The sequence below is a fragment of the Dama dama genome, chromosome 30, assembly GCF_033118175.1.
Source record: "Dama dama isolate Ldn47 chromosome 30, ASM3311817v1, whole genome shotgun sequence".
Classification (NCBI taxonomy): domain Eukaryota; kingdom Metazoa; phylum Chordata; class Mammalia; order Artiodactyla; family Cervidae; genus Dama; species Dama dama.
This window is the reverse complement of record NC_083710.1, coordinates 16,742,727-16,763,374: the sequence shown is the minus strand read 5'-3', so window position 1 is coordinate 16,763,374 and position 20,648 is coordinate 16,742,727.

Here is a 20,648-nt window from a genome sequence, read left to right as displayed (position 1 = left end):
AAGAGAAAAAGGATTTTAAGCAGATCATGAAAATACTTTCTGAAAACAATCATGACAGCCATGTATAAAACATGAGAAGCATGTTTGCCAAATGGCTTCTGGAGAGAAAGAAAATGTGGGCAAATTTTCAATAGGTCATTTGTCTTCCTGTAACTACCCACTTTGTTAGTCTGGGGGTGCCTTAGCAGATGTCTGAGGGCTGTTTTTAAGCTCTGGCAATCGGCTGGTGGTTATTCTTCTAGTTTTCCTGTGAAATTTGAAGTCTTCTGATAGATGTCAGCCAAGCATTGAGCAGGTCTTATGGCATTAAAAGATAAGGAAAAGCACTTAGAGTTTCCTCGGGGCATTTTTTTGGTCTAATGCTTCCAGCTTTGAAAAAGCATTGGCCATTGGGGAAAATATGAGTACAGAAGAGGGAGGGAGAGAAACGTGTGATTGTGGTTATATATCTTGAAAAAAATAGCCAATAGGTGCCTGTTTGATTATAAAAATACTATTTATGCAAAGTAAAATCAGGAAAATATGGGAAAATACAAAGAAGAAACTATAATTATTCATACTATCACTATCCAGAAATAAATGTTTTGATGCTTAATTTTTCAGCTTCTTTTTATGCCTGCATACATTTTTTTACATTATTTTTTAATTGGAGGAAAATTGTTTTACAATGTTATGGCGGCTTCTGGCATATAACAACAATGCAAATTAGCCATAACTATACATATATCATCAGGTACTCTGTCTATCAGATCTAGTCCCTTAAATCTATCTCTCACTTCCACTGTGTAATCATAAGGGATTTTATTTAGGTCATACCTGAATGGTCTAGGGGTTTTCCCCACTTTCTTCAATTTAAGTCTGAATTTGGCAATAAGGAGTTCATGATCTGAGCCACAGTCAGCTCCCAGTCTTGTTTTTGCTGACTGTATAGAGCTTCTCCATCTTTGGCTGCAAAGAATATAATCAATCTGATTTCGGTGTTGACCATCTGCTGATGTCCATGTGTAGAGTCTTCTCTTGTGTTGTTGGAAGAGGGTGTTTGCTATGACCAGTGCATTCTCTTGGCAAAACTCTGTTAGCCTTTGCCCTGCTTCATTCCGTCCTCCAAGGCCAAATTTGCCTGTTACTCCAGGTGTTTCTTGACTTCCTACTTTTGCATTCCAGTCCCCTATAATGAAAAGGACATCCTTTTTGGGTGTTAGTTCTAAAAGGTCTTGTAGGTCTTCATAGAACCGTTCAACTTCAGCTTCTTCAGCATTACTGGTTGGGGCATAGGCTTGGATTACCGTGCTATTGAATGGTTTGCCTTGGAAACGAACAGAGATCATTCTGTCATTTCTGAGACTGCATCCAAGTACTGCATTTTGGACTATTTTGTTGACCGTGATGGCTGCTCCATTTCTTCTAAGGGATTCCTGCCCACAGTAGTAGATATAATGGTCATCTGAGTTAAATACACCCATTCCAGTCCATTTTAGTTCGCTGATTCCTAGAATATCGACATTTACTCTTGCCATCTCCTGTTTGACCACTTCCAATTTGCCTTGATTCATGTGAAAAGAAGAGAAGCGAAAAGCAAAGGAGAAAAGGAAAGATCTTCTCATTTGAATGCAGAGTTCCAAAGAATAGCAAGGAGAGATAAGAAAGCCTTCCTCAGTGATCAATGCAAAGAAATAGAGGAAAACAACAGAATGGGAAAGACTAGAGATCTCCTCAAGAAAATTAGAGATACCAAGGGAGCATTTCATGCAAAGATGGGTTTGATAAAGGACAGAAATGGTATGGACATAACAGAAACAGAAGATATTAAGAAGAGGTGGCAAGAATACACAGAAGAACTGTACAAAAAAGATCTTCACGACCCAGATAATCACAATGGTGTGATCACTCACCTAGAGCCAGACATCCTGGAATGTGAAGTCAAGTGGGCCTTAGAAAGCATCACTACAAACAAAGCTAGAGGAGGTGATGGAATTGAAGTTGAGCTATTTCAAATCCTGAAAGATGATGCTGTGAAAGTGCTGCACTCAATATGCCATCAAATTTGGAAAACTCAGCAGTGGCCACAGGTCTGGAAAATGCCAGTTTTCAATCCCAAAGAAAGGCAATCCCAAAGAATGCTCAAACTACCACACAATTGCACTAATCTAACACGCTAGTAAAGTAATGCTCAAAATTCTCCAAGCCAGGCTTCAGCAATACGTGAACCATGAACTTCGAGACATTCAAGCTGGTTTTAGAAAAGGCAGAGGAACCAGAGATCAAATTGTCAACATCCACTGGATCATCAAAAAAGCAAGAGAGTTCCAAAAAAATATCTACTTCTGCTTTATTGACTATGCCAAAGCCTTTGACTGTGTGGATCACAATAAACTGTGGAAAATTCTGAAAGAGATGGGAATACCAGACCACCTGACCTGCCTCTTGAGAAACCTGTATGCAGGTCAGGAAGCAGCAGTTAGAACAGACTGGTTCCAAAGAGAAAAGGAGTACATCAAGGCTGTATATTGTCACCCTGCTTATTTAACTTCTATGCAGCGTACATCATGAGAAATGCTGGGCTGGAAGAAGCACAAGCTTCAAGATTGCTGGGAGAAATATCAATAACCTCAGATATGCAGACAACACCACCCTTAGGGAAGAAAGTGAAGAGGAACTAAAAAGTCTCTTGATGAAAGTGAAAGAGGAGAGTGAAAAAGTTGGCTTAAAGCCCAACTTTCAGAAAACTAAGATCATGGCATCTGGTCCCATCACTTCATGGGAAATAGATGGGGAAACAGTGGCTGACTTTATTTTGGGGGGGCTCCAAAATCGCTGCAGATGGTGATTGCAGCCATGAAATTAAAAGATGCTTACTCCTTGGAAAGAAAGTTATGACCAACCTAGATAGCATATTAAAAAGCAGAGACATTACTTTGCCAACAAAGGTCCGTCTAGCCAAGGCTATGGTTTTTCCAGTAGTCATGTATGGATGTGAGCGTTGGACTCTAAAGAAAGCTGAGTGCCGAAGAATTGATGCTTTTTCTTTTTTTCATTTATTTTTATTAGCTGGAGGCTAATTACTTTACAATATTGTAGTGGGTTTTGTCATACATTGACATGAAACAGCCATTGATGCTTTTGAACTGTGGTGTTGGAGAAGACTCTTGAGAGTCCCTGGACTGCAAGGAGATCCAACCAGTCCATCCTGAAGGAGCTCAGTCCTGAGTGTTCATTGGAAGGACTGATGCTGAAGCTGAAACTCCAATACTTTGGCCACCTCATGCAAAGACTTAACTCATTAGAAAAGACCTTGATGCTGGGAAAGATTAAGGGAGAAGAAGGGGATGACAGAGGATGAGATGGCTGGATGGCATCACCGACTCGATGGACATGAATTTGAGTAAACTCTGGGAGTTGGTGATGGACAGGGAGGCCTGGCATCACAAAGAGTCGGACACGACTGAGTGACTGAACTGAACTGACTGATACATATATCCTGTCTCTCTTGAGCCTCCCTCCCCTTCCCCCATCCCTCCCTTCTAGATCCTCGCAGAGCCCCAGACTTGGCTCCCTGTGTTATGTAGCAACTTCTCACCAGCTGTCTATTTTACACATGATAGTGTATATATTTAATGTATAGTGTATATATTTAAAGGCACATTTTGGCTTGGGATTTCTTTTGTGTCCTGAGTTTTTAGGGTAGCTTGACTACTATTACCACGAGACCCCCCAGTGCAGTGGTCCCATCATGATACCTGCCTTTTTGTTTTCCATGATAGGTGCGTGGTGGACAGGGTTTCCAGGGGCCTAAGGCAGCCCTGTGCCTGTGGTTGCCCAGGGACCCAGGTCTGCGCCCACATCCCTGAGGCACTGCTCTGGTCCACGTGGCTGAAGCAGATCTAACAGCATCACATCGCAGGGCAACCAAAGTGAAGGAGGTACAGAAGAGGAAAGCAAGCAGCTTCCCTCTTTTAAGGATGTGCTTTGGTAGTGATTTTGTTCTTTTCTTAATTCTGCCCACTTGCCATTTGCCAACATTCAACCACACGGCTACATTTAGTTCTAAGGGAAGCTGGAAAAGGCTAGCGCCCCATTGCCCCACCATGTATCTTGTAAAACCCCAGCATGGCATAGCTTGTTACTAAATGTAAGGAGAAAATTGATACTGGGAGCAATTGCCATCCTGGCTCTCAAGTCTCCTGATCACTGGTCTGTGTCCTGCTGACCACACATAGAACACTCACTCCTTCACCAAGGGGACAGCCTCAAAAACCATTCAACTACTGGATCCAACCCACAGTTCAAGATTTCTGGGTGGCATTAAGTCCTCTCCATCAGGGCTGGAGGTGCCCAGATCTGGGAAATTTTAAACTCATGGACATGTTTTCTGGCATCTTCCCCATACTTAAGTGTTCAACAGGGGAGTCAAGCAAGATAGCTGCAATTTAAAAACAAAACCAAATGGAAAAAGGGTAAATGGGAGGAAGAAAAAATCATTATGGTTCTTAAGAGTGATGAAATCTTACTGGGAAGGAGCTACGACAAGTCTCCACCATGGCCAAGGAAGAAAATTCCTTGGTCTGTAGACACTGCCTCTCTTCTCTGGGAGACAGCCCTTTGTCCACTGACCTCTCAGAGACTCTGCCTGTCCATTAACTTCTGTGGCCACAGCTACAGTGAGTGTGGGGGAGCATGCCTTACTTGGGGACACACAACTCTCCTGAGGGTTGCTTTAAGGACCAGAAAATTACAGCTTCGGCAGGCCAGGTTTGTGGTTTCTTTGATCCCATAATTCTTTCAAAGTTCTTAGCAGTTTCCTAGACTGTCTGCTCCCAGTCATTGCCATGAACATGTAAGGATAGCCCACGATCTCGTCTGCATCGGTCTCAAGTTTATGAATGCATTTGTTTACTCATCTCTAAACTTGGACCATTCTCTCTCTAATTCAGTAGCAACTTTGAGGTCATTGAAAATAACAGGCTAGGGTGAGACAACAACACGCTTAATTCTATATTTGCCATCGTATTGGCTCCTCTGGTTCCATTAACAACAGGCCCTGGAGAAAGGCTCCGAGACACAGTTTATCTCTTTCTGTTTATGGTTCTGAAGCAGTTCAATTTTCCAGCTCCATGAGGCCTAAATTACAAGACTTCTAGTCAGTTCAGATGGCAGCCCCAAGCACAGGGGACATCCCTACCGGGGTTGTATTTCCTCCTGTCTCAGCTGGAAACTGACAAATCCTTGCCAAACTGTGTCGCCCTCTGCTAAAAGCAGCAAGAATCAGCCACCAGAAACCAGCATTCTAGTTTTGTCTCACTGTTTACCCCAGAGCGGCAGAACTGGTAGGCATGTAACCTGTCTTCTAGGTCATCACAGGAACCAGTCTGACCAGTGTTTCGCTATGGTTTGCCAAAGGTCATCAGCCTTTCTGCCCGCAATATCATCTCACTGCCTGTCCCACAATTGTTAAAGGACCCATCTTAACACAATTGTTAAGGGATCACACAATTGTTAAAGTGATATAGTGTTGTTGTTTTTTTTTAAACGCCTGCAGGATAGTATTTCTGATCCCAATGTATATTTTTTTAATGATTCAAAACTAAGCTACTGTTACAGAAGACCCCAAAATACAATATTGCAAAATAGATTGAATTTTTCTCTCATAAAATACGGACTCTGGGACATGAAAGTGTCTCTGTTCATGACATCATCCAGGGACCCAGGTCTCTTCTGGTTTTTGTTCCTTCACCTGCTAGACTCCTGCTGTAGACAAGTGATCTGTTCGCTCATGGGCACCATACCTGCCCCCTAGCTGGGGGCTAATGGAGGGAGGTGATTCCGTTCCTTTTATGGGCGTGACTCCCAAGTCGCTCTGGAGAAGGCAATGGCACCCCACTCCAGTACTCTTGCCTGGACAATCCCATGGATGGAGGAGCCTGGTAGGCTACAGTCCATGGAGTCACGAAGAGTCAGACACGACTGAGTGACTTCACTTTCACTTTTCACTTTCATGCATTGGAGAAGGAAATGGCAACCCACTCCAGTGTTCTTGCCTGGAGAATCCCAGGGACGGGGGAGCCTGGTGGGCTGCCGTCTATGGGGTTGCACAGAGTCGGACACGACTGAAGCGACTTAGCAGCAGCTCAAGTTGCTCACATCATTTCTATTCACTACTCCATTGTCAGGATAGTAGGAGACCACTGTGTCCTGTTAAAACTTAGGGGGTGGGGGTCTGATACTCAATGCAAGATGGATACAAGCTTGCAAATAGAGCTCTTCCACACCAATGAATCACTGATTCCCAATGCAGGCTATATTATGTAATACTTTACTGATCTTCTTTATTTAACAGTTTTGATATACATCTCTGGCTGACTTACTGAAGAGAGGTATACTTGGAAAGAGAATGCCACATACAAACACTTTAAAGAATTGACTACTTGCCTTATGGAAAGAGTGTAGTGGGTTGTAATTTCAGTTTAAGTATGTAAATCTGCCTTCCCATATAATCAGTCTCCAATACTTAATATTTTTATATTTAAAAAACTTCCCCCGGAGGGGCATGAACAAGATAGCAGAGTAGGAAGATCCTTACATATCTTCCGACAGAAAAGTACTTAGTTATCCAACAAAGGAATAATTATATAAGTGATGGTATTAGAAAAATGGTATGGTCTCAAGATTAAGAATGAACTTTGGAGGCAGCCAAAGTTGACTGAACTTGTCTGAGTTTGCAACCCAACTTTTTGTTGGATAACTAAGTACTTTTCTGTATTTTGCAGTTGTAACTAATGATTCTTTGATAAACATCTTTTTACATATATGTTTCTCTCTCATACTGGTTCTTCTATGATAGAATTTCTCTGTCAAAAGATGCTGACTTTTTAGGAAACAATACATTTTGACTGCACATTTTTTTAAAGAAATATGAATTATCCAAAGAATAATATTAATTTTTAAAATTCTAGTAATAATTTTGCAGTATATACAGGTATGAAATCATCATCTTGTATACTTTGAGCTTACATATGTTATGTCAATATCTCAATAAGGCTGGAAAAAATGAAATTCAGCCCCCTCAAATTCTAATAATTAATTAAGAATTTAACATGTTCCAGAGCCAATATTACAATTTTAGGTAAAATATACAATTCATAAGGAAGGCATTCTTAGGCAATGTTGATAAATTTTAACTGTCTGAGGAATACTTCTATTACAGACAGCCATGGGATTTTATGCAAGATGCAATATGTTTGTGTTTTTATATTATATATCATTGGCTGCATCTTATAGTCAGATTAAAGTTGATCCTTATATCTGGAATATATCTGGAACCCATAGCAATTTATTTTGAGGAGCCATTTTCAAAAAAATGAATCAGATCAAAAAAAAAATAGTGGCCCTGTCTAACCCTGAAGGTGACATTAGCAGCAATTGTATGGCAACAGAAGAGTTAAAACTGACCAGAGGGTGACGTTTTTTCAGCGGTCCTTCATCTAATAATATGCATGTCGACCAGTGACATGTGAATAGTATTTCTTCTCCACCGGAAGCTTCGGTGAAAAATATAGATGGATGTAAATGGCTCCCTAAAGCCAGCATGTGACCCCAGTGTGGAAGGCAGCATTTACTTACGTTTATTTTCACTTAGCATAACCACTTCAGTGCTAGAACATCAGTGTAAAAACCCTCCTCAAAATAGGTGGTTGTTATTTAGTTGCTCAGTCGTGTCTGACTCTTTGCGACACCATGACTATAGTCCACCAGGCTCCTCTGTCTATGGGATTCTCCTGGCAAGCATACTGGAGTGGGTTGCCATTTCCTTCTCTAGGGGATCTTCCTGGATCAGGAATTGAACCCGTGGCTCCTGCGTTGGCAGGCAAATTCCTTACCACTGAGGCACCAGGGAAGCCCCCTTCCCAACAGAGGGTGGTCAGCAAAAGCCAATACAAAGACCATTCTTGGTCTGGAGAGGACAGAGGTGGCTGAACCTCTAGATCCAAGGCAGGGAACCTAATAAAACAATCCTTTGTGTTTTCAATCTATAATGTTACCTTTGGAAGACTTCCAGACAGATACCCAGCCCCATGTCCTCCTCCAAGCCCGCCGGGCTTTGCTGCCGAGTCTCCCACCCAACCGCAGCTGCCCAGAGCCTGAGCCAGGTCAGGTCTATGCGGTCCTGCCACTGAGAGTTTTAAGGCTCTGCGGGCACTGGCTTACCCTTCTTAGTAATTTTATCTTTGGATTGCTTTGCTTTACAACTAATATTTGATAGGACAGTGGAACGTGAGCTGGGAGCTTGGAGTGTCAGCTCACCCGTGGTCCCACCTGCCGCTGCTTCCCCCATCCCTGCCCCATCCTTCCAGGACACCCTGATGGTGACGGGATTGTGGGGGGTTGGGGAGGGAGGAGAAGCCCACCCTCAGCCCTTGACCTCTGCCCCCAGCAGCCATAGGCAGGGGAGAGAGAAGACCAACTTCCTCATTTTCATTTTGTGCAAGAAGTTCCTGTCCGCTTATGCACTGTCTTCTTACACACTTCACCACATCATTTACTACTTCACGGCTGTGTGGTCAGAGGGATCTCTGTCTGAATGCTGTCCTCCTCTGGCTGGTGGCTGCCGCTCTCCCTGCCTCTCACAGCCGTAGGGGGTGAGCCTGTTCACTCTTTCTCTTTCTCCTACAATTCCATAGTCATGAAGATGCATGCGTGCTAAGTCACTAGAGTGTCCAACCCTTTGTGACCCAATGGACTAAAAGCTGCCAGGCTCCTCGGTCCATGGGATTCTCCAGGCAAGAATACCAGAATGGGTTGCCATGCCCTCCTCCAGGGGACCTTCCCAGCCCAGGGATCAAACCCTTGCCTCTTGTGTCTCCTGCATTGGCAGGCGGGTTCTTTACCACTAGCACCACCTGAGAAGCCCCAGTTATCATTTACAGGATTAGTATCTTCATTTTACATGGCTTCTTTGGGGTCACAGAACTAGCAAATGCCAGAGCACAGACTTGAGCCAGATCCTGTGACTAAATCCAGATTCCAAATCCAGCCTTCCCCCGCTGCGAGTCACTGGGGGCCTTGATTAGGAAACCATAAAGGATGATGAAGTCTGACCTCTCCTGCCTAAAGGTAATGACTGCATTTAGCTCCCAGTAACTCCTGCTGCCTGCTGTTAGACAGAATGTGGATAGAAAATGCAAGACCGTGTATACCTGGCCCATCGTATTGTGTCTAATACTGTGTTGCCTAGTGACCTGTGGACTATAACTGCCTGGATTTGAAATCAGGCTCTGCCGCTTACTATGTGCACTTAGCCAAGTTTCTGACCTCTCTTGCCTCAGTTTCCAAATCTTTAAAGTGAGGATAATAATAGCAACTATTTTGGAAGGATGTTAGGCTTGATGGGTACCTGGTAATCACTTGGTAAATGTTAATTATCTTTATGTAATAGTATATAAACTATTGTTACAATGCAATCTCTCACTTTCTTACAGCTTGGCATGGGGTGGGGGCAGTGGGGGTGGGATGAGATATGTGTTCATGTGTCCTTACTACTTACTGTTTGAACATCAGTATTTTGGATGCTGAAATCTGACCCTGCAGCCAGAACCATCTGACTGTTCTCCCCACACTCTTACTTTCCCACCCTCTGGTCCCCATAATCTCTATTTAGCTTCTAAAGTGACATCATGTAGGAAATTCAGCCACCTTGAGGCAGCCATGCTATCAGAAAGCCCCTCAAGCCAACAGCATCAATGGCCAGCCATGAGTGAAGACATCTCTAAATGATTTCAGCTAAATGGTTGCTTTACACAGTGAAGTTTTGGTTGTGTGTGTGTGTGTAGTAATAATAATCAGAGCTGTGACACAAATATTGAAGTTACTGAACATATGAAACACAGATTAATCAGTTCAAAAATAGATGACAAGGGAGAGTAGTTCAGCAGAAAACTATTTATGAAAAAAATCAAATTGAAATTCTAGAACTAAAAAGCACCATAACTGAAATTTACTCCTCAAAAGAGGTAAGCAGCAGTAAGACACAGCGCCAGCCAGGATGAGAGAGCTGGAAAACAGTAGAAAATACCCAGACTGGAGCATGGAGATCAAAAATGACGGAAAATGCAGAAGGGAGTGTGGGATGCACATGGAAATAGCAAACGGCCTAATGTGCGTGTGATTGGAGTCCTACAGATAGAGGAGAGAGAGGATACTGTGAGAAGCTGACTTGGGAAGGAGAGTCAAGAGAAACAAAAAAGAGCCTGATCATCCGACTTCTGCATTCAGGCTCAGGGAGATGTGAAAACAGGGGCGTTTCTCTGGACTTTGTGTTGTGACATCCAGGGTTCAGAAATGACACAGAACTAAAGAGAAGGGGAAGTTTATGACGTGAGAAAAGCAGATGGAATCTGAAGTATCCAGAAGAGAAGACTGAGCTAACTAAATTGAAACAGGCCACCAAAGGCCATGTCTAATTCTTTTTTTTTTTTTTTTTTTTTAATGGCACTTGGCACATGCCTAGCACAGAAAAGATTCTTGGTGTAACATTTGCAAGTGAGAAGCATCTGTTCTACAGAGGGAAGGCTGTGGCTTGGGCTGTTTAGGCCGGCTATTAAAGAGCTGCCTGGGGCAGGTAGACACCCTCCAGATGCTACGGTTCAGATCTTTGCAGTACCCGCAGTCTTCATTATACTCTTGGCTAGAGATAAGACTCGAGAGGGAGATGAGGAGTACTGGCATTTAGGACTGGAGAAGGAAATGGCAACCCACTCCAGTGTTCTTGCCTGGAGAATCCCAGGGACGGAGGAGACTGGTGGGCTGCCGTCTATGGGGTCACACAGAGTCAGACACGACTGAAGCGACTTAGCAGCAGCAGCATTTATGACAGGTCAGGGGACACAGCGTTCAGGAGAAAAGCTTGCAGAAAAAGAGGCTGACGCCAGGAGCTGTTTTGCACTTCATCTGCTGTCACTGAGAATGATATATGACTCCAGTGAGTGACATGACTGTGACCGCGTTTTTGAAAACTGTCCTGTCGTGTGAGGATGTGAAGGAGGTTTGGAAGCCGGCAGAGCTGGGGGCTGGGAAGGGAAGAACAGATGGGGGTTTGGCCACATCAACTTGCCAACACGAATCCGACTGTTAGTCAGTTAAAGCATGTTTCTCCTCCATCATCTAAACGACCAATTTTTGCAGTTCTTTGGGCCAGTTGCACAGTTGATCCAAAGCAATTGCTAAGTCATCTCAGAACTGACATGACTACTGGGTTCACATTCTGAGCAGCCAAACAGGTTTGGAAGAACAAGCCTCTGGCAAGCCAGGAAGGGTGCTTATTCAAAGAACAGGAAGTTTTTGTACCAGAGCCTCAAGTGTATTGGCTAGAGCGGAAAATTGAAGGAGAATTTCAGATTTCAGAAAAATGTGTGCAGGCTGGAAATCCAGCCCCAAAGCATTACTTTTAAGCCAAGTAAGCAGGGAGGGAAAGGTTCAGGTGAAGGTCACACAGCTGGGAGTGGATGAGTGCTCTACAGGGCTTTGCTGCAGAGAAATCTTCCAGTTTGCCTTCTGCACACAACAGTGGCATAAAAACCCTTATAAATATGGTTTTCCAGAAACTAGGCATGGAGTTCCCTCTGCTCTCATCTGGTTTCTGACTAGAAGCCGGTTTGTGGGAACTGCAAAACTTACTCCCTTCACACTGGGAGTCCCTCACGGGCACTGGCTGAACCTGGGCCAGTCGTGCTTATTATTTTTTCCTCTGAACATTGTTTATCTGGATTGGGTGCCCAGAATGGCTGTGACCATCTTCTGATACCTAGAGGGTGATGCCAACACACAGAGAACAGATCAGAGGGAACAGTAAGAAGCAAATCCGGAGCCTTGACGTACTGTATCTGTAGTCTGATCATCTGTTGGATTTCTTATGATGCAAAAAAATCAAATTTCCTAGTCCCCTCAATGTTTAAGTCACATTGAGGGGGTCTTCGAATTGGGGGTCTTTTGTTACTTGCAGATTTAAGCATCCTGAGTTATACCTCCCAAATACACAGCAGCGCATCACAAAATATTTCTTTTCTAACCAAGTTTTGCTTTATGAAATGCTTCTCTTTATGAGCTATTCTTTTTATCGGGGAATTTTCTTTCTAATGTAATACATATATCTCCAGGAGATCCTAAGACTTTTTACTTTCCTAAAAATTGTTTTAAATTTTGTTCAATATTTTATTGAGTCCTTATGAAATGCTAGACACTGTAAGCTTATGAAGATTTTAGATGGGGATGGTTTTTAAAGACACATTTTTTTTTTTAAATGAAGAAGAATTATCTCAGCTGCTGTCTCCATGGACTCCCCTCATTTTTACTGGAAGGCTGATCAGCTCCCCCAGGCTGAGAGAAGGAAGTAAAGAAGGGCTTGGTGGAAGGGGAGAAGAAGATGGATTTGGTCCTGAGACTCTAATTCATTGCTACGTCGAGGACATTTTTACTTTGCCTGCAGGATAAAGAAAGTGATCCATTGCTACTATGGTGAAAATACACTCTCTGCCTTGCCTCCTTTCTCTTCCACTTTAAAAAGGGAAAGGTGGGAAGAAATGAGCTCAGCCTCTGAGATATGAAACCAGAGCTCAACAAGAGAAAAACCACTTCAAGTGTCAAACTGAGATAGAACTCCTTTGAAGATCTGAGTCAACAAAGAGACCAACACAGGAACCGATCACACGAACCCTTAAAATCTTCCCCGGAAATGATTCCTAGTCGGGAGATGGTGCTAAAGAGGGCGAGAATGAGCTGGACTTCAGGACAGCTGCTAGATGCCCATCAGGTCCAGTTGTGTAACTGGTCTAACTGCCTTCAAGAATTATGACACATTTGACACCATAGTACAATTTATTCCCTCTGACAGGTTTGTGCATTCACTTGACTTGAACTCTGAAACACATAAGGTAGGTGAAGTGGCTATTACTATTTTAACTTTGTGAATACACTAGTGGAGCTACAGAAAGGTTAAGTGTCTGATCCAAAGTTTGAGACAGTTATTGCAGAGGCAGACTGTCTCTCTGATCTTGAAACATCAAATTTGTTCTCTTTTCCATTCGGTCCTATCTCCCCCCTGCCACGGGATTTGATGTGAAGGCACTACACCTGGACAAGCTCCTAATGTGGACCTGGCCCCACTGGCTTCATTCCCCTTCCCACCACTCACCCAGTCCTGGGGGGGCCTCAGCAAGAAGTTGGGGCCAAAATTCAGAGAGCTTTTAAGAACCACATGCACAAGTTGGGCTGTAGCTGCTCACGATTGACTGAGGACCCAAGTGACGTCATAAATCATTTACTCAACAATCTGTATCGAATTCTTTTCACCCTTCTCCCACTCTCTGCTCCACATGTTTGGGAATATAGGAGAGGCACAGAGAATGACTCTCCTGTAGTGAAGCAGCTCACAGCCCTCTTGGAAGGTAAGACCAAAACTTGGGAGACAATCAAGAGTTGATAAGAGGACTCCCCTGGTGGTCCAGTGGTTAAGAATCTGCCTGCCAAAGCAGAGGACGCAGGTTCAGTCCTTCCTCTGGGAAGATTCCACGTGCCTGGATCAGCTACTGAGTCCACGTAGCCTAGAGCCATACTGTACAATGGGAGAGTAGCCTCCACTCCCTGCAACCAAAGAAAGCCTGCCCAAAACAACAAAGACCCAGGGCAGCCAATACATATGCATTTTAAAGGTGATAGGAGACAAGAGATACCTGACTCTTAGGTTCAGTTCAGTTCAGTCGCTCAGTTGTGTCCGACTCTTTGTGACCCCATGAATCGCAGCACACCAGGCCTCCCTGTCTATCACCAACTCCCGGAGTTTACTCAAACTCATGCCCATCGAGTTGGTGATGCCATCCAGCCATCTCATCCTCTGTCGCCCCCTTCTCCTCCTGCCCCCAATCCCTCCCAGCATCAGGGTCTTTTCCAAACCTGACTCAGGTTTGGTTAAAACACAAAAAGAGCAGTGCTAAATAATTCTTGGTTAAATGAATGAATTATTAGACTGAATACTCACATTAGTTGACTTGGACAGTATACGTCAGTCAAAGTTTAAGGAGAGAAGAGGAATCACTGGGACAGACACACATGCACACACGCACACAACCACAACAAACGATGGAAATTCAGTTCACAAGGAGAAGATGACCGGTGGGTTCATGGGGGCGGTGGGGCTCACACGGCGATGTGAAGGGTGGTGGAAGTGTGGCCAGGGAGAAGGAAGGGGACATTTCAGGTAGAAGGAATGGCATCAGTCACATTGTCTATGACTGAGGAGTGCTGAAGAAAGCCTGGTACATTGTTATACTCAAATCCCAGTCACACACACACAGATAGGCAGGCACATACACACGTACATCATTCATTATTTATGAGTCTCTAAAATGCGATCATAAGAGTCACTACATAGAATTGCAGTGAGGATTAAAATAGATTATGTAAAAATAGCCCTAGCATAATGTTCAGTATACAGGAGGCTCTCAAAAACCTAAAAAGAGAGTTGCTCAATCATGTCTCTTTGTGACCCCATGGACTATAGCATGCTAGACTCCTTTGTCCATGGAATTCTCCAGGAAAAATACTAGAGAGGGTAGCCATTCCCTTTTCCAGGGGAACCTTCCGAACCAGGGATTGAACCCAGGTCTCCTGTACTGCAGATGGATTCTTTACCATCTGAGCTGCCAGGGAAGCCTGAAAAAGCACAGATAAGAAAGATTTTCTACCATGTATGCCTGTTTCCTCCCTTTAGCCAGCTTTTAATGATAGAAAAAGCAGAAATTTTGCAATGGTTTTGGGTCAGAGGGTTTCCCTGGTGGCTCAGATGGTAAAGAATCTGCCTGCAATACAGGAGATCTGGGTTTGATCCAGGGGTTGGGAAGATCCCCTGGAGAAGGGAATGGCAACCCACCCCAGTATTCTTGCCTGGAGAATTCCACGGACAAGGGAGACAAAACGCTGCAGTCCATGGGGTCGCAGAGAGTCAGACACAACTAAAGACTTTCATTCACTCATTTACTGTGCTTGGGTCAGAAGCTTAACCGTCTTCTCAGGCCAGTAGATGTTCTGTAGACATTATAGCTCACAGGGTTGGACTTCTATGGCCAATTTTTCAGATTTAAATAAAAATTCCCAGATTTTAAAACATTGAAATTTCTGGTGTGTGTTTGTTTGGCCGTGCGCGCCATGCAGCATGTGGGAATCACACTTCTCTGGCCAAGAATCAGATTTGTGACCCCCTGCCTTGGGAACACAGAGTCTTAGCCACTGGACTGCCGGGGAAGTCCCTGAAGTTTCTGTTTATAACAGAAGTCTTTATCACCAATCCTTATTATATCACAAACAAAAGTGTTCAGCTGACTTGTTGAGTTTCTTTTAACAATCTAGTTTAAAAAAAAACAAAAAGAAAGCTCCACACACTTTATTAACCAGCCATGCCACAAGGATGTCATCTTTTCATCTCTCCCCAAGGAGCTTGCCTGCTAAGGAAACATTTCAATTAATTTGTCCCTGTCTGTCAAGCTTAGTCCCTTGTTGAGGGCAGAAAACAAGATGAACAAGTTGTCAAGCCATCTTTAAAAAATTAACTCAAGCCTCTTGGGTTTAACACATTTAGGAAAAGATTCTTCCTTAAACTGTCCTGCTTCCTCATCTTGTCCTCTAAAATCAGGACGATGGTAAAAAGATAAGTGTCAGGAGGGAATGAATGTTGGATGCTAAGCCAGGTTCCTGCAGGGCATGTTGGCCCCTAATTTCAAACACAATCTGAGTGGAAGGCTGTAAACAGAGACAACACACTACGAAGAAGTCACTTCCTCTCATCCTAAAACACGGTTTCCCCAAGTTTCTAGGGCATTCCACTTCAGAATCACAGCCCAGTAATTAGCCTCCAACTAATTAAAAAAAAAAAAAAAAAGAATCACAGCCCATTGACCTAGAGATGATCATATTAAGTGAACTAAATCAGACAGAAAAAGATAAGTATCATAATATCGCTTATACGTAGCATCTTAAGGAGTGATACAAATGAACTTATTTACAAAAAGAAATATACTCACAGGCATAGCAAACAAACTTACAGCCTCCAAAGGAGATAGCAGGGTGAGGTGGTATGAATTAAGAGTTTGGGATTAACATATACACACTATTATATATAAAATAGGTAAACCACAAGGACCTACTATATAGTACCATATACCTACTGTATATACTCAATATCTTGTAATAACCTGTAACAGAAAAGAAGCTGAAAAGGAATGAATGTACTTGCTGTATACTTGAAACTAACGCAACATTGCAAATTAACTACTCTTCAATTAAAAAAAAAACCACACAGGGCTACATCATGGGGCTCTCGACTCATTTAGTGCCAAAAGCTTCAGTGTTGTTTCTCTATTGAAAAGATCAGCTTTAATGCTCTTTATTATTTAATTCAATGGTAGTGTAACAACAGTCAGGGAAGTTTTGAAAAGAACAAAATATCCATAATCCCATCTTCATAACACAGCAACAGTCTCATATTTGGCTGTCCCCTCTGGGATCTGCCTCCATGCAGGTCACAGATCTGGGAAATTTGGATCACTCCTATAGTTACAGTTTCCCCACTCCCAACCTCTTCCCAGCCCCGCCCCGGACACCATTGCCCTTGAAAGGAGGATACCAGGGCGTCTGGTCCAGTTAACGGTTGGGATTTGGGATATTTCCGTAGGTTGAATATGTGCGTGCTCAGTGCTTGTCGGACTCTTTGTGACCCCTGGACTGTAGCACACCAGGCTCTTTTGTCCATGGGATTTCCCAGATGAGAATCCTAGAGTGGGTTGCCATTTCCTCCTCCAGGGGGTCTTCCTGACGCAGGGATCAAGCTCCTGCTTCTCCTGCATTGGCAGGCGGATTCCTTACCACTGCGCCCCCTGGGAAGCCCTGGGATTTGAATAAACCCCTCTAGATATCCCTAGCCTATTTCATGATGTACTTCCTCATTTGGACATTTTTGGTAAGACTTATCTATTTAGTATTTGTGCTTCCTCTTGAGTTGTGTGTGAACTTTTCTCCTTTTACTTATTAGGGTCAGGATGCTTTCCTTCTAAATCTGAATACTCTTTCTTCAACCTGATCAGATGTCCTCAGGACAGGTTTCCCCACCCGGAGAAGGCTCAAGGACCCCGCCTCACAGTACCAGCACTTCCACCCTGAGGTTACGGCTGCGGCCAGCTTTTCCCTCCACTCCTGCTTCTGCAGGCTTTGTTCTGTATCTCACGGTGTTTGGACAAACGCTGTCCTTCCACTGGTTCCCACCAGAAATGCAATAAAACCAAACTCATGAGGATGCTGGTAACTTACCAAAGATTCACGGGTAACTTACCAAAGGGTGACCATAGGGTATGGTTCTGAGCTCTCACCCGCCCCGCCCTTCCTGCCATCAGCCACGTGACCACCCTGATGCCCTGGAGATGAACACCGTCTCTCCCCTGCTCTCCCCACGGTGTGGAGCACAGTGCTCTGCTCGGGACAGGCCGTGCCTGGGCAGCTAGAGAGAAAGACCACTGTGTCCTGACCTGGGACTCAAGACACAGTAAATGGGATGAAAGGATAAAAGCGGTGGCTCCTACTTGAGCTCCTCCAATGCTCCCAGAGTAGGAAATGGCAGCCCACTCCAGTGTTCTTATCTGGAAAATTCCATGGACAGAGGAACTTGGTGGGTGACAGTGCAGTCGCAAAGCCGGACACGACTGAGCACACAGCGTACCTTGCTGATCCTGACAACTCTTCAGCACAGGGAGACTCCTGCTTTACAAGGAAGAAAACTGAAATTCAAACTGTGGCCAACCTGCCCAGAGCTAGCTTCTAGGCGACAGAGCTCAGATCCCAAACCTGAGTCTGGTGGATGCCCACATCTGCGATTCTTCTTCCAAAATACCTTCATGTCTCACGAGGTGCTTTCATTCCAACCTGGGATTGTTGAGATCAGTCTTTTGAGGAAACGAAGCTTCTTCAGAATCCATAAGAAAAGGAAGAAAATGGACTTTGCCCAACAGAACGACATCTCATGATTTTAAGATCCTGAGAAGGGAGACTGAAATTTCTACTATTTTGTATCAGGAGAACTTATTGTCTCTGAAATCAGTCATGATCCCCAATATCTTAGCTCTGGGTGCTACCAATGGAGTAAGTAACTTCTAGCTCGTTCCTTTGCCAGCAGCAAGGGAGACCTCTTTGAAGTTTCAAAACAGAAGATTCTACAGGATTTTTCTATAGATATGGAAAGCCAGTAGCATATGAATAATGATGTAAGTAGTCCACATCTGATCATATCAAAGAGCTTCTCACTGCAAATACCAGAGCACTGGTCAAGGTACAGTAAGAACAGGAGAAAAATCAGTCAACAAAGGGGAAGGAAGGTGAGGGTAGATGATTAGGAAATAGAATTTTTAAATTATAAGACTTGGAGAGTAGCAGTATCATAAAAGTATTATTAATCAAAAGGATAGATTTCTGTTTTATAGTTAACATCTAACACTCACTGTGTACAAATTTTTTTATTGTACAAAGTGACACACGGTTAAATCATAATAATGTGAATCAATAACTAATTAGCATTTATAAATGCAACTGCTAGGGAACATATTTCAATTTCATTGCAAGGAAGCTAGAGAATCTATCAACAAAGCTAAGTAGGAAATCAGCACATCCTTGGAGAGCCCCCAGTGACTCCACAGGCAAACATGGAACTGCAGGTTGAGTCAAAGCTGAGTCCCTAAAATGTGCATGTATAACCCCAGGCAACTATCTCCAGCCGGGCTTCCCAGGTGGCTCAGTGGTAAAGAATCTGCCTGCCAATGCAGGATACTCAGGTTCAATCCCTGGGTCGGGAAAGACCCCCTGGAGGAGGAAATGGCAACCCACTCTAGTATTCTTGCCTGGAGAATCCCACGGCCAGAGAAGCCTGGTGGGCTACAGCCCATAAGGTGCAAAGAGTCAGACACGACTGAGCGTGCATGCACCATCTCTAGTCACATCAATAATTAAACACAGAGAGAAGGTGAAGCATGAGGTGCTTAGGTTCCCCCCGGGTCACTGGGGAAATGGATCTTCTCTGGAAAGTTCTCTAGCATGGCCTGATGGAGACGAATGAGACAAAAGGAAGCAGGAGGAAAGAAAATTTGCTAGACAAGGATGGCTGCACATACAGTGTTTTGGGGAAGACACAAGGATGCATGGACCTGGGATAGTTGTGAAAACTGACTCAAGAAGACGGATGACTTCAAATTCGACATGCTTCCCTCGCTTCACATTTGGCAGGTGTTGGGAGGAAAATTGAAATGGAGTAGTTAAAATGAGCAAATGGTCTCACAGCAGCCAGTACGTGTTGCTTTCCTGACATACGGTGTCACCCTCAACATTCACTGCGCTCTGCCGAGTGCCCACGTGGTCCATCGCAATCAAGTGCAGAGGCCTTCGGTTCCCCAAGGGCCCTGGGAGAATTAATGGTCCTCTGAGGCCAGAGCCAGGGATCGGGGGAAAAGAAGAAAGGAAAGGATTAACATGCTAAGAGTGGAAGAGGGAAAGGGGGTGAATGAGAAGAAAAGGCAGGAGGAGTAAAAAGTAGCATGTGAGTGGGAAAACTGGGGCTTCCCTGGTGGCTCAGACGGTAAAGAATCCACCTGCAATGTGGGAGACCCAGATTCGATCCCTGGGTTGGGAAGATTCCCCTGGAGAAGGGAATGGCAACCCACTCCAGTATTCTTGCCTTTAGTATTCCATGGACAGAGGAGCCTGGTGGGCTAGAGTCCTTGGGGTCAGAAAGAGTCAGACACAACTGAGACTAACCTCCACTTTTCACTTCACATTCAGATCCTGGAAAGCCTTGAGCATCACTGCAGAAGAGAACAGACTTTCCCTGACCTCCTAGCATATCCACTTGTTCCAGCATATCAGTTACATATCAGTTGCCTCCTTCAAGACATAAGCCAACATTTCATTGTCACAGATTTATTCCAGTGAAGCTCTAAAAATCTCTGACCTATCGGGTTGTCAACATATACAAAATTCACATTATGGTTCAGCTCAATTTCCAAGGTCTCCTCTAGAGGATTTCTCGATCTCTCTTAGCATTACCCATCATCCGCCACATTAGTTCTCCAGTCTGGCAGGTGCCATCATCTATCATCTTACTAGATTCACCTTTGAGAGACTGCAAGTTAGTTGCCTCTAAGTTAAAAGTGGGGATGGATATTCTATATCCACTTCTGGAGTCATGCAGCTCCCCTCCCATCCACTTTGATTTCCTTTCTAGACCTTCTGTGATCCCTAAGATTGGGTCCAATGGCCTCCTTGCTATTCCTACAGAATTCTGTAGGGGCCCGAGCCCTGGAACTCACCACACTCTTACTAGGCTGGCTCTCCAGTGAAATGAAGATTCCTTCAGGGCAAGAAGAATATCCAAGACCATGCATGCATGCTAAGTCACTTCAGTCGTATCCAACTCTGTGCAACCCTATGGACTGTAGCCCACCAGACTTCTCTGTCCATGGGATTCTCCAGGGAAGAATACTGGAGTGGATTGCCATGCCCTCCTCCAGGGGGCTCTTCCCAACCCAGGGGTCAAACCTGTGTCTCTTACATATCCTGCATTGGCAGGCATGTTC